The sequence below is a fragment of the Cydia pomonella genome, chromosome 9, assembly GCF_033807575.1.
Source record: "Cydia pomonella isolate Wapato2018A chromosome 9, ilCydPomo1, whole genome shotgun sequence".
NCBI lineage: Eukaryota > Metazoa > Arthropoda > Insecta > Lepidoptera > Tortricidae > Cydia > Cydia pomonella.
Window position 1 is genome coordinate 12371027 of NC_084711.1, and position 14554 is coordinate 12385580.

Sequence of the window (14554 nt, forward strand, 5' to 3'; positions counted from 1 at the left end):
ATTTAAACTTCTTCATTAGTTATTTGTTCTATTCAACTTTATACCTCTCATCCGTCGCTTTTTCCTCATCTGACACGCACTGCGTGTGCTGTATTTAGGCGTCCGGTAGCTCCTGAAAAGTGCCGGATCCGGCCGGATTACCGGATCCGCCGGACCGGATTGCAATCCCTACTGCCCGCTTTACGTGTTGGGGAGGTATCCCAATTTATATTTACGTTGTATTTTACTTACCAATTTGTTAGCTCCTTATTGCACTACCTGTTGACTATTGTATGAGTTCTTTATTTCCCGCTACCTAAAGATTTTTAGCGATAAGACCGCCTGTCGTTACCTGGTTATATTTTCCGTTAAAATTTATTTGTAGTTTTACATGTATGTAAATGTATAATTGTTGGTGCAATAAAGAATATTTACAGTACATAATATGGTGCTACTTTATCGCACTAGTGCGAAAATTAGCATATTACGTTACTGAGCCGAACATTTAAAGGGCCATATATGTACTGTAAAACGTTGTACGATACATGTGCGAATAGGTAATTCGCAACTCGTGTCGATTTAAAACACTCCCTTCGGTCGTGTTTTAATTTATCGCCACTTGTTTCAAATTTCCTATTTTTCGCACTTGTATCGTAATGCACTATTACTTACTTTGTTTTTTTTTTCAATACTTTTAGAGAAAAAAATCACCAAATCGTGTTTCGGCTTCTGACTGCTACTGGAGTCTGAACTTATAGAAGAATTGGGCAGTCCGGTAAACCACGATGTTTGCCTTCACCGAAAAGCGATTTGTAAATATCAAATGATGTAAGTACATAGAATTAGTACATAGAAAGAACAACCCCGGTTCGAATCGAACCCGCGTGGCCTTCTCTTTGAAAGTCGAAAGCCTTACCTTACTGCTTGACCACCGACGCCTCTGAATGTTTCGTGATTTATGTAGTTTGTACAAATGTTTTCTTTACCGAACGACTCATTGAGACCGTTGCAAGGTTACTTTTTAATAAGACCTAGGGTATACGATCCCACCAAAAACATCTTCATGTAAAATGTTGTCAAGACGAAACCATATGGCTCGCACTGTCAAATAGTTATCAGATCTCATGTAGAGCCAAGCTTCTAACTCTACTAACTTCGTTTCGTAACTACAACAATACCTACTGCGGAATCTATTGAATTAACATACTCGCGCTTAGACATCCGGGAGTCTAGCCAAACTGACCATCGTATAACGACAAACACCAAACGAATATAAAGTGCATCGAGATGGAAGATGCTACGAAAAGTCACGTGACTATTTCTATACATTACAAGTTTCGATTGGTGGATTTTCTATCAACGAACATGGCTAGGCCCCCTGATATTAAATCTTAAGGTCCATCTAGGGGGCCTAGCCAAGATAAAAGATGACAATTGTACATCTAACGCCAAATAAAAATACAAATGTATCGAAATGACATAATGCTACGAAAAGTCACGTGACTTTTTCTATACATTGTTTAAAGTTTCTATTGGCGCTTTTAATTAACGATTACTTATCATCCTGGCTAGGCCTCCAGATCTATCGGATGTGCCTTGAGTGCGCTCGCAACTTTTATTTAAATAGATTGAGCGCTTTATGCAAGCCTTCCATGAGTTGCGCGAATTAAGTTACTTAATTAGGTCCGCAATAAAGCTGATTAAGGCCATTGGCGTTCTCAAAGTCTCCCCAATATGTCCATAAAAATGATCCACCTTAAATGCCCAAAACGAGCATGTGTAGTGTACAGATATTTCCAGATGGTGATAAAACATAATATATAATATAAAGGTTGTTCACTACTTTATAAAGTAAGAACATAACATAATAATTCTTATTAAAATTCCTCGTGGCAGCTCAACAGCGGTTGGTGCGTGCTCAAAACCGGACTACTACTTGCATATGCATACGTAATAAATTGAACAGTTTAATTTATTTACGGCTGGTTATGGCAAATCCATTAGAAGCGGAAATCTTACGTCAAACAACAGGTAAACCTTCGAGAATAATCTCCACTTCCGACTTTTCATACTCATTTCTATTTTCCCTATAGACATAAAGTACCGGCAAAACACACCTACGTTCTAAATTTTATTAAAATATATCTTTTAGTTTCCGAGTAAAATGGCTATGACATACAGACGGACGGACATGACGAGCTGTGATTCAATACATTATATCTAGGTACTATAAATACCTATATGAAATTTAGATTGTACGGACTGTATACAATTATGTACACATGCTTGGAAACCCTCGAATGCCACATAATAAAAACCTGTAGGTTTCTCGTATTTGACTACTTAAATGTTTAAGTAAACAAGTTGTATGCCGTTGCCGTGGTGAGTCTGATAATATTATCCCAACCCATTCGCCTTGGCATTTTCCTTGTGTGACAGTTACGGAGGAACACAGATTCTGCAGCCACGCTACAGTGAAACCATAAGGGCTATTTATGGCTGGGAAATCCCAGAAAGTTATAGAGATTATTTTATACAATTGAATTCCTTGACTTTACCATACATACATATATGAAATTAATATGTTTGTAAGGAAGCACATATATACATATGTACATCACCATCAAACATTTATTCAGCAAATAGGCCACAGGGGCACTTTTACATGTCAATTTATTTGCAAACATTAAAAATAACAAAATACTCTTACCAACATGGAATCAATGAAACATTAGATACTTATTAGAGATGTATACAGTCTCTAAATGTCGAATTACACAAAAACTATGATAAAATAACCGGCCAAGAGCATGTCGGGCCACGCTCAGTGTAGGGTTCCGTAGTTACTCTTCCGTCACAATAAGCTAAACTGGAGCTTAAAGTATAGTAAATTGTTAACCAAGGGATGAAACGGTACCTTTCACCTGAGTTAAACAAATAGGCAAATTTGCATAATCAGTACCTAATTAAAATAAGTCTTTTTACTATGAAGGGAAAACTTTTTGCGATAACTCAAAAACAGCTAAACTGATCATGTCCGCTATAGTTTTCATTTAATGTCTTTCTTAAGCTCTACTTCCACGATTTTTTTCATATTTTTTGGACCTATGGTTCAAAAGTTAGAGGGGGGGGGACACATTTTTTTTTTCTTTCGGAGCAATTATCTCCGAATATATTCACTTTATCAAAAAATGTTTCTTGAAAACCCCCATTAGTTTTGAAAGACCTTTCCAACGATACCCCGCACTCTAGGGTTGAAGCGAAAAAAAAATTTCACCTCCACTTTACGTGTAGGGGAGGTACCCTAAAAAAAATTAAATTTTTAGGATTTATTGTACGACTTTGTCGGCTTTATTGATTTATATATCCATGCCAAATTTCAGCTTTCTAGCACTAACGACCACGGAGCAAAGCCTCGGACAGACAGACAGACAGACAGACAGACAGACAGACAGACGGACATGGCGAAACTATAAGGGTTCCGTTTTATGCCATTTGGCTACGGAACCCTAAAAAAGGGCCATTAAATTATTCTTAGAGATGTAAAAGGTCTCCAAGACTTGAATTAATATAAAATAATAAATAATTTAACTACAGAATATAACGGAATCTTTTAATTATTAAAAGATAAGAAATTAAATCAGACAGACAAGAACAGAAAGAATCAGTCACACGTTAATGCCACTCAAAAGCTACATACTTATAATATAACATAACATACATACTTATAATATACCATGAAGCCTTATTCGAATACAACTGGACATCTACAAGCAAGGGCCATACTATCGATCAGTAACAATTTATAATAAAATACTAGAATTCATAAAGGCAGAAAAACAAACTATGTATGTTCAGTAAAACGCTAAAACATTTCTCATCCATAAAGCCTATTACTCAATTGAAGAATATATGACTGGCATTGCATGATATTAATCTTTAGTACTTATTAGTGTAACAAGTTTATTTTTTTTTATATTTTTTACTTTCTTTTAATTTTTTGACATTTACGAAGTTATTTTATCGATTGAATTATATTCTAAATTAATTGTTCTTTTGACATATTACAATATTAATCGTTTTTACTTTGAATTTGTACCCGTGTAGTGTTAAAAATCTGATTTGCTTCCTAATATCTATCATTTGACATAATTTTCAAAATGATATGACCCGACACAACAATAAGATTGTTAAAAAAAAAACCCCTTTATGCATGACATTTTTAAGAATTTTGTAATGCCCTGACAGGGCATCATGTACGGTCACGTCTGAAAATATCGGTACAAAAGTGTCAAAAATATGTATACACGTCTTTATTGCTCATATATTAAGGTAGTGTATACATATTTTAGGCACATTTTTCGTACCGATATTTTCAGACGTGACTGTACCTCCTACTTTACAAATAACACTTGTGTATTGTAATGTAGCTGATTATGCAAATAAATAAAATACAAATAAATCAATCAATTTAATACACGGTTCTAAGTTCAAACAATGCAAAATGGGATTCCTGGTGATTCATAAAAAAGTTATAATGGTACAAATGTTAACAAGGAAAATAGTTTGCGGGTGCAGTAGGTTCAGAAAACGTAGTTTTTAAATAGTCGTGCGCTTAATGGATCACATTACGGCTGCCATAAACTTGAGGCGTTTCTCGAGGGACTCTATTATATCGATTCTAATCCTGAGTTGTTGACTTCTCCTCGATAGAAAAAAAAAAACTAAAAACATACAACTATAGGTTGCACTGTTAAAGAACTACAATAGTAAAGTTTCTCTCACTGTGTGATTTTCTCGGTCGTAAAAAACTTATAAAATTATAATTTGTTTCATTAAATCTATATTTTTTCATATTATTGTCGGGAGAAATTCTGACTGTGTAGTTGTATAAGCTTCATATTCATAACCCATTCTACAAAAAATCGCTTATGTATGTGGGAATTACTCTTTTAGTAGTATCTATTAAAGAATTTTCCTAAGAGTCAACAAAAATAATATTAGAATAATAGTAGAATCATATAGGTAAACGAACCAAGAGTATACAGCTAAGATACATGAGCATACCTTCTTACCCGCCCGGTCCGCCGCGGCCCGGCTGGTTAGCGACACCTTCTCGTAACTCATGAGACCCTGGTACTTGCTCCTTGCTAAATTCAATTTTTAGACAGTTTTTTCTCGATTTTGGCCACAGTAGCCTATGGAGACTAACAAGCAACGCTAAGCGGTCTTCGTAGTCTATGGGTGTTGCTATGTTACGGGTGTCACATGCGTATTTCTGACTTATGAAGCAATTGTTTCTACTATGCAACCAAATGAATGTTTTGTAAGTTGGCAGCAATGCACTGAGTTTGAAACTGTATTTTGATTTTGTTAAGTTGGACTACCAACTTACAACTATAAGATCATATATAACAGGTTGGAAGAAAAGTCTATATTGTCTATTCCTCATAACAGCACTTGTGCTTTAAAATCGCTATAACGTTACTGTGATGAATGTAGTCATTAATCGCAGTAACGTTATAGCGATTTTATATGATGATTTATATTCGTGTTCATGAATATATAAATGACAGATAACAGTAAAGGAGTAGGAAAAAGAATTTATCTACACATATATCATAAACCCTCTATGATGCCTTCAAAATCCGTAAATAATAGCCAACATTACGATAAACTGTTTTGTTACAACAAATTTCTTATCTGTGATAATGTAGTTATTGCTTCATAACTACATCAAAATAGATTTGGTTAGGTATGCATTCAAAGGAACATCTCTGAATAAAAAAGCAATTCGATTTTACCTCTATTCTAATATCAGTCGAGATGCCTTTTTGTTCGAAATGAAATGTCAATTGCATACAATTTTGACATATCTCGCATGTTAGTTTGTATAGGGACCGTGCGCGTTGGAGGGTCTGCCATCTTGTGGCCTGAATCGGAACAATAAATATGTGAATTTACACGTCACGTGTTTTGTTGTGCATGGTAGGTTCTGTCATCTTGTGGGCTACATTGGAACAATCAACATCACATTTACGCCTCGCGTCAAAAGTCTGACGGGTCCTGTGCTGCCTCCTATAATTCATGCACGCTCCCTTATTATATATACAGAAATAGGCCCCCGACTCTAATTTGTCTCTGAATAAAAAAAAAACTACATGCGTGAAAAAAGTTTTCATTAACCGCCATTTGACGTACAGTTTATCTTTTAATTAGTTTTTAAGTATAAAATGAATATGTTTTGTTGTTTTTAAGGTAACTATAGCAAAAGTTTCGTGTAAAATAAGCGATAAAAATATTTCGGTGATGCCACCACATATCCGCGAGTTCCGCCAAGAGAGCAACGATTTGGCAATTTGGTGGAGGCTGTAATTTGGGTTAATGAATATTTCATAGGAAGTTTATAATATGTGTGTAGATAAAATAGTATGTACCTATGTAACTGTACATAATTAGGTATTAAAACACTCGTATGATCTTTTTAAGAAACTCACTTCGTTCGTTTCTTAAACCCACACTCGTGTGTTATGCCTTTTATTATGTAGCAGTCACATAAACTACTATTAAAAAAATATTATTTCTCAAAAACGGAAACTGATATCAGGTTGTTACCTACTTCGCAGACGGGTATTCAATATGATATAGAATTCACCCATGTAGAAAAATTTGAGTGTGCATTTAATGTAACTTAAACTTTATATTGACTCTACTACATAGGTCTAAAATGCACTTATAAATTTGTAACAAATGATACACAAACGCTAAATATATGAAAATTGCTTCTAAATATTGTCATTTAGTCATTTATTTATTTATTGCAACCATAGTTTAGTACAGATCTTAATACATATGTGTATAATACATTCAGAGTCATATGGGCCCTGGCAGGGCATTGCAATGTCATACATATTTTAATTTACAATTATCTCAATCGTTATTCGTGAATCTACTTATTTGGCACCTATCATGCATGCATATATTTTTACAATCACATATCTGGTCTTAATTTTGTATATTATGTCACACTCACCATTTACATTTTTACAACGATTTGTTTGCACTTACATCTAGATCCTATTTCATGTCAAGTTAGGTATATATTTAAATTTTAACCATAATTCCAGAATTAATACAAAAGCAAAATAAGTCAAAACAATAAATTAAAATAAAAATAAAAATAAGAAGAATAAATTACAATTGAAAATTAAATTACCTTGTCAAATTAATATCATTTAAAAAGTCATTAATAGTGTAATACGCTCTTTCTGTAAGCAAGTTCTTTAATTTACGTTTAAATATATGTTGTTTTTCTTCGGCTTTTATACTTTCAGGGATTTTGTTATAAATTATTATAAACCTAACATGTGGACTGTTTCTGTGCATTATTAAATTTGATTTTGGCAGGCATAGTCTGTTTTCATGACGAGTTGCTATTCTTCGATTTGGGGCATCTTTAATCTGGCGGAAAAAGTGCATGTGCTCCCATGACGAACATGCCAACCTCTAAAATATAAATGGATGGAAGAGTGAGAAATTTATACTCTCTGAAATAGGGTCCACATGGTTCAGCATGACGCAAGTTTAAGAGAATGCGCAAGTACTTCTTCTGCAATATAAACAGGTCGTCGGCATCTGTGCTAGCTCCCCACAAAATTACTCCGTAACGGAGCCAGGCATATGCGTGCGCATAGTATGCTGTAAGTGCCGTTTCATAACTAGTATTAGCCTTTAAAATACCATGTTTTGTACCATGTTAAATATCATGTTTGAGGGAACGTATCGATTACTTTTTTAGGGTTCCGTAGCCAAATGGCAAAAAACGGAACCCTTATGGATTCGTCATGTCCGTCTGTCTGTCCGTTTATGTCACAGCCACTTTTTTTGAAACTATAAGAACTATACTGTTGAAACTTGGTAAGTAGATGTATTCTGTGAACCGCATTAAGATTTTCACACAAAAATAGAAACAAAACAATAAATTTTGGGGGTTCCTCATACTTAGAACTGAAACTCAATTTTTTTTTCATCAATCCCATACGTGTGGAATATCTAGGGATAGGTCTTCAAAAATAATATTGAGGTTCCTAATATATTTTTTTTCTAAACTGAACAGTTTGCGCGAGAGACACTTCCAAAATGGTAAAATGTGTCCCCCCCTGCAACTTTTAAAATAAGAGAATGATACAACTAAAACAATTATATCATGTACATTACCATGCAAACTTCAACCGAAAATTGGTTTGAACGAGATCTAGTAAGTTGTTTAAAAAAAAAACAATAAATTTTGGCGGATTTTTTCTAAAACTGAAACTCAATTATTTTTTTCATCAAACCCATACGTGTGGGGAATCATGGATAGGTCTTCAAAAATGATATTGAGATTTCTAATATCATTGTTTTTCTAAACTGAATAGTTTGCGCGAGAGAACATAAAATGTTCCCCCCCCCCCCCCTGTAACTTCTAAAATAACAGAATGATTAAACTAAAAAAAATATATGATGTACATTACCATGCAAACTTCCACCGAAAATTGGTTTGAACGAGATCTAGTAAGTAGTTTTTTTATACGTCATAAATGGTACGGAACCCTTCATGAGCGAGTCCGACTCGCACTTGGCCGCTTTTTTTATTTATTCGTATAAAAAAATAAAATTGAAAGAAACATGATATCCGCACTTCCGGGCTCCCGGGTACGCACCTTCATCTCGCTCACGCTTATGCTCAGAGAGAGTGAAAGGAGAACAGACTCAACCAAGCAAACCCGTTTTCAAACGACTACTTTGCAAGCATCTTCTGTCAGAATAATTTAAAAAATAACGTTCACCATTTCACCATCATGTAATTACTAATTAGGTACTATACAAAGTGTAACAAAAACTGTGGGGATGTATCGATTTTTTTTTTTGGTTTTGTATGGCCACACCATGGAAAAAAAACGCGTCAAAACAAATTTTCTTTTACTTTTTCCTAATCAGAACACGATACTACCGAATGTGCCCTTAAATAGATCCCCACTATTTCTGTCGCATCATGCACATACATGATATAATTATATGTATATTAGCATAGAGAAATATAAGTAAAGAGTCGTTACGTTACTTATATTTCTCTATGGTATTAGTGTATCATTTATACATTATATAAGTTGTAGTATTTAACTGGGTAACATTGTTTGAATTAAATTTTATATGCTCTTATTGATATTATTAGGAGGACCTTAATATCAGCAAATGTCCCTTGTATGCTGGAGCCGCCGGGCCTCAGCCGATCGGACGGCAAAAGGCCTGACGGCTTGACCCTGGTGCCGTGGGAAAAGGGTAAGTGCTTACTATGGGACGCCACATGCGTCAGTACTTTTGCCACCTCGCATCTTAGCCGCACTATGCGGTCAGCAGGAGCGGCTGCTGAGCACGTGGCGTCCCTTAAAAAAGATAAATACTCGGCGCTGAGCGGTTATTTATTCGTTCCTCTCGCTGTGGAGACTACGGGGTGCTGGTGCGCTGAGGGTAAGTCCTTCCTCCGGGATCTGGGTCGTCGCCTGCTAGAAAGGGGCCTTGACCCCCGCTCTGGGTTTTTCCTGATGCAAAGGCTATCCATCGCAATCCAACGCGGCAATGCAGCGAGCGTGATGGGCACCTTTGCATCGGGGACGGCCCGGTAGCCAATAGGTAGGTAGTTTTTTTATACATATTTAGTTTATATTTATATTTAAGTTCTGATATATTTAGGTTTAGTTTTTAATTAGTTTTATGTTTAGATATATTTTAGTACCGTAAAACGCTGCAACGTTGCCTTACCCATCACCTTTGAACTCCAATTGTAATCGACTTGACACCTGACAACCCAGATTTCGATAAGAAAGATAACTGCAAGACAAATCAAATGAGCCTAAACACAGTGGGTTTATTATGTGTAGTTTAGAAGTTGCTATTTTCGGTCTCCATCATCAGACCATCTCGATGGTACCATAAACATTGCATTGTCACCCAAGTTACATAAGTATGTCAAACACCTCAATTGGTCGCTAATAAGTGGTTGAAAATTAGATTGCAAATTTTGAACAAAAAGACAATTACAAGTAAACATACAACATAATTATAATACAATAAATATACAATTGCAAGTAACTACAATAAAAATATAATAACAGATTGCAATAAGTTTTTTTTTATAATTTTCATTTTAATACCCATAAGTTTTTTTTGTTAACGTTAGTTTATTATTGCATTGTCAGCAGATCTACATAGGTACCCACACTGAAAGTCGGTGAAAATCGACTTGCAAGATTTGACTTAAACAAACATTGCAAGTTAATAAAAAGCTTGTAATAAATAAACTCATTTAAGCAGTTTAGGCAAGCTTATTTTTACACTTTTCTGTACATTTATAAAATTCAGCTAGTGACAGCCCTAGACCCAGGCAAAATTGTGTCATTCAAGTTTCCAAAACACTGCCCAATATTGCCTAGTACGTTATTATGCTGAAATCATGTCCTTTTCTTGAAAATATTAAACTTACGGGAAATAGACAGTCTTTACTTAACCTGGGACGTTACCACTTCTAAAAAAACACCTTTTTCGTAGATAAAAATTCAAAAGTTGCGAGACACTAAAAAAATGCTGCCACTCACGCCGACTTATGATACGTAACTGGCGGAGCAACAATGGAGTTACCATTGTAAAAAAAATGAAATATGTGTTGCCAGAATAATGAAAATTGCTACCAAATGGTAAAAAACAAGAAAAAACTGAGCTTAAATGGCAAAGTTGCAGCATTTTACGGTATGTAATTTGTCTTGTTTTTAATAACAAATTAAATTAAATTTTTCTATTTAGTGGTATTAATTTCTCCTGGATGCACCAACATATTCTCTGTTTGATCCAATGGTTGACTGGTAGAGAAATGCCTTTTTTCATTAAGTCCACCAGTTGTTGGCAGTTGGTTGTTTGGTTGGTGTACCTTAAGCGAAAAACCTAGATCTGTGGCCATTACTGCGCCTGGCAACATGTCCGCCCAGCTCCATTTTAGTCAGGTAATGTAAGGACGTTTCTCATGTCACCTCGGTGTGGCGTCGGATCTCGAAAATCCTCACTCTGTGTTGAAGCTTGACGCTGAGAATGATGCGCTGTATGGCTCTCTGCTCCTTCCATTGTCCATAAGCAAATGTGTTTTGCAATAAGATTATAATATATGTCCATTAGCTGTTCCAATCGCTATGATCAGATTCGAATTAGACACTCAGGATGTTCGAATAAATATCATTGGTGGTTTGATGGGGTGCTGAAAATAAAGTCCCTAGTTTATAATATGTAAACGGTACAACAGGTTCTTCTACAAATTCAAACGTGGGTCTGCGACGACGCTTAATGCAAAATTTTGCAATATTAAGCCAAGGTTCAACTACTATCTTTTAAAGGTATACAACTTTCAAGTACAACTATTAGTAAGATTGCATGCGATATGTTTTTTAGAATAAATAATATAAAGGGAACTTAAACTACTATTATTTTAATTTAAATCAAAACGTTTGTGATTGTATAGCCGATAGCGAATAAACAGCTAAAAAATCGTAATAAATTCTAGTCAGTCCTCATTTGGTTGAGACTGCTATTCACAACACAAAGCTTACCTCAGGAGATAATTCTCAGTCGATTCAGACCAGTATACGTGTGATCCACAATAAATAGCATAGGAAAGGGATGACATGAAACTAAATGAACAATAAGTAAATAAAATAAGTGTGTTATCAATTTGTCAGTTAGGTTAGGTAAGGGTAAGGATACCTACAATCTGCATTGTCCCACCGTTTACTATGGAAGAGCGTTTGACTCAGAAGAACCAGTGTTATATTACAGTGCGCTTCGATGGCGCATGGCTGCTACATTTCTCGAAGTCACTATACTGGTTCTCCAGTATGAGACACTCACCTGCGCTCTTCAAGCAATAGTTAATAGGTGTTCGAACGTAAATTGCTTCAAATGGCAGCGTGCGCCAGTCCGACTGGCCGTCACCTTGAGTGGCTGACCCGTCGTAGCGTCACGCGGTCATACATTATTAAAATGGAGGGCGAAGTGTTTTTTCTGCCATATCATCTTCTGTAAATACGTGTCTGGACCCTCATATTTGTATGATTTTAAAGTGGTTCCGCTCTTAAACACTCCACAAATTTACTTAAATAGATCTTGTTGATCAAACACAGTTGTTCTCCGTAGCCCCACCTTGTATATCAACCGTAAAGGATAATCATTACTAGATTGTTAAATGTTAACAAAGGGAACATGACTAAAATATACCTAGTAGTAGTCGTAATTTTTGACGGTACTTTCACTGAACAATTGAGGTAAGTAAAATAATCGTTTTTTACAAGCTTTTATTTAACTTGCTCTGTTAAGTTAAGTATGTATGTATGTTAGTTAGTTTGCGGCAAATACGCTCGGCCTTTGGCCTCCGCAGGTTTTTGAAGCTCATTGTCGGTCCTTCACTTATTAAATACATTGTTTTGTAGTACACCATTTGACATGTTTTAGAGCCCCGTATGAAATTTGGTCGATCATCCCCACCTCCCACCTATCTCTCAACAGTCTCAACGTTTAAAAGTTCTCATATAGTACGGTCAAATTAAGTCAAATTTCACTAAAGTCAGGAAGTAATTCTAAGGACTAATAAAATCACTACGGATTGTTTTGTGTGGGCTAAAAATCGAACTTTATACAATCGTTACTAAATTCACCCCCCCGGAAAGGGGTGAAATCGGCTGAAAATAATGTAATGGTTATAAATAAGAAGAGAAAAAAGGTGTACTCGGTGCAATTTGGCGTACGTTTTACAACACTTATATCTAAATTCGCACGTGTTATTTATGTTAATTTAAGCTACGGAACAGGTAAAAAAAAAACAACATTAAAAAAAATCTATTTTGGCCATTGCGGGTCTGGGGAAAGTAATGTACTCGGTGCAAATTGAGTAAATAATTAGAAAAAATATCTAAATCCAATGTCAAATTCGCACCAGGGTGCGACACCCGGAAAGTAGTTTTTAATGTTTTACTGTCGTTGTACTTCGGGGGAAATTTTAATACTATTGGAAGTTGATGCAATCATATTCATTTGATTTTGTTTACATTCGCACCCCATAAAAAATTGGCATTTTTATACGGAACATGCAGTTTTGTAATCAAGTACCAAAAACGTAGAGCAATAAATACACAGAAGCGACAAGCGCGTGATTAGTGGCAAGAGAAGGAACGCGCGTAGATGCACCGACGAAACACGGCTCTTGAGGCACGAGTAGTGGCATGTACTGCAAAAATAGTAGGGTTTCTGAGTATGCAGACAGACAGTCAACAAATTAAATACAGGTACGCTCAATGTTTGTTAACTTCGAAAAATCGCGTTTTTCCATATACTTACGAAAACGTTAGACTACTTAGTTCACTCAATGATTGTTTAAAACAATAGTTCCGTTTTAATGCCAGAAGAAAGATTTGTGCTCGTTGCCCGTCAAAAGTGTCAAACAAACTGTATCGGAACAATCGCTGCGCGTAGGGTTTGAGATCCGGATATCCGAAATATCCGGATATCCGTCAACTATAAGATCCGGATCTAGCGGGTCATAAGATCCGGATATTAGGGATCCGTTAAATATGGTTATTGACCTATAACCGAAACAATTTTCTAATGAAATTTATGAATAATTTCATACCATTTTGTCATTTAAATATAGTATTTTCATATATTTAATCAATTCAAATACTAACAGCACATCAATTTTGATAGGTACATCATGTCACGCAGTAACTTTATACAATGAATGCGAATGTTGCTTAATGCAAACATTAAATCATTGGATATCCTGATGACTTGGGGCTATAGGCTCAAAACAAAAGCGATCTGGAGGCCAAGGCTAGGATAGTAGAGTAAGAAGGAGAGAAAATTGGTCTGATAATCAACCACTAGAATATCTCCAGATGAATAGGGCTAAGATGGTCGGCTCTTTATAGAAATAGAAATAGAATTTGTTTTATTCATAAACACACAAACAGTAATAGACAGACATAAAAGAGAACATAGTGAGAGTAAAGTGTCACGAAATGGCCTCATCTCAGCATGTTGCTGGCGACTTCCAGCGCTGATCTTCCGATGAGACCATCGAGTGCGAAATAGTCACGGAAGGTAACAGAAAAAAGGAAAGAAACATAAAATAAACATGACGAACATACTTAACACTAAATAAAATTGCACGGACGAAACGAACGTCCAGTCTGTACCGGTCCGGTCGGATCGTATCGTGGTGCGGCATTAAGCGTGCGCAACTAGCGCCAGGTCAGCGGTAGCTACACGAATTAAATCCAGTGACAGATTTGACAAACATAATAATAAGATGAAACTCATAATCTCAATCCGTTTTCGATCATGAAAACCATAAAACAAAGTTGACTAAAATACGTAAACAAAAGAAAAACTAATAGTAGCATAATCAGCTTAAATAAAATAACTATTATAAGGATGGTGTGTGGGGAATGGTGTCGATTCCATTGCGGAAGGAGCAAAAACATTGTGGTAAGTAATAATA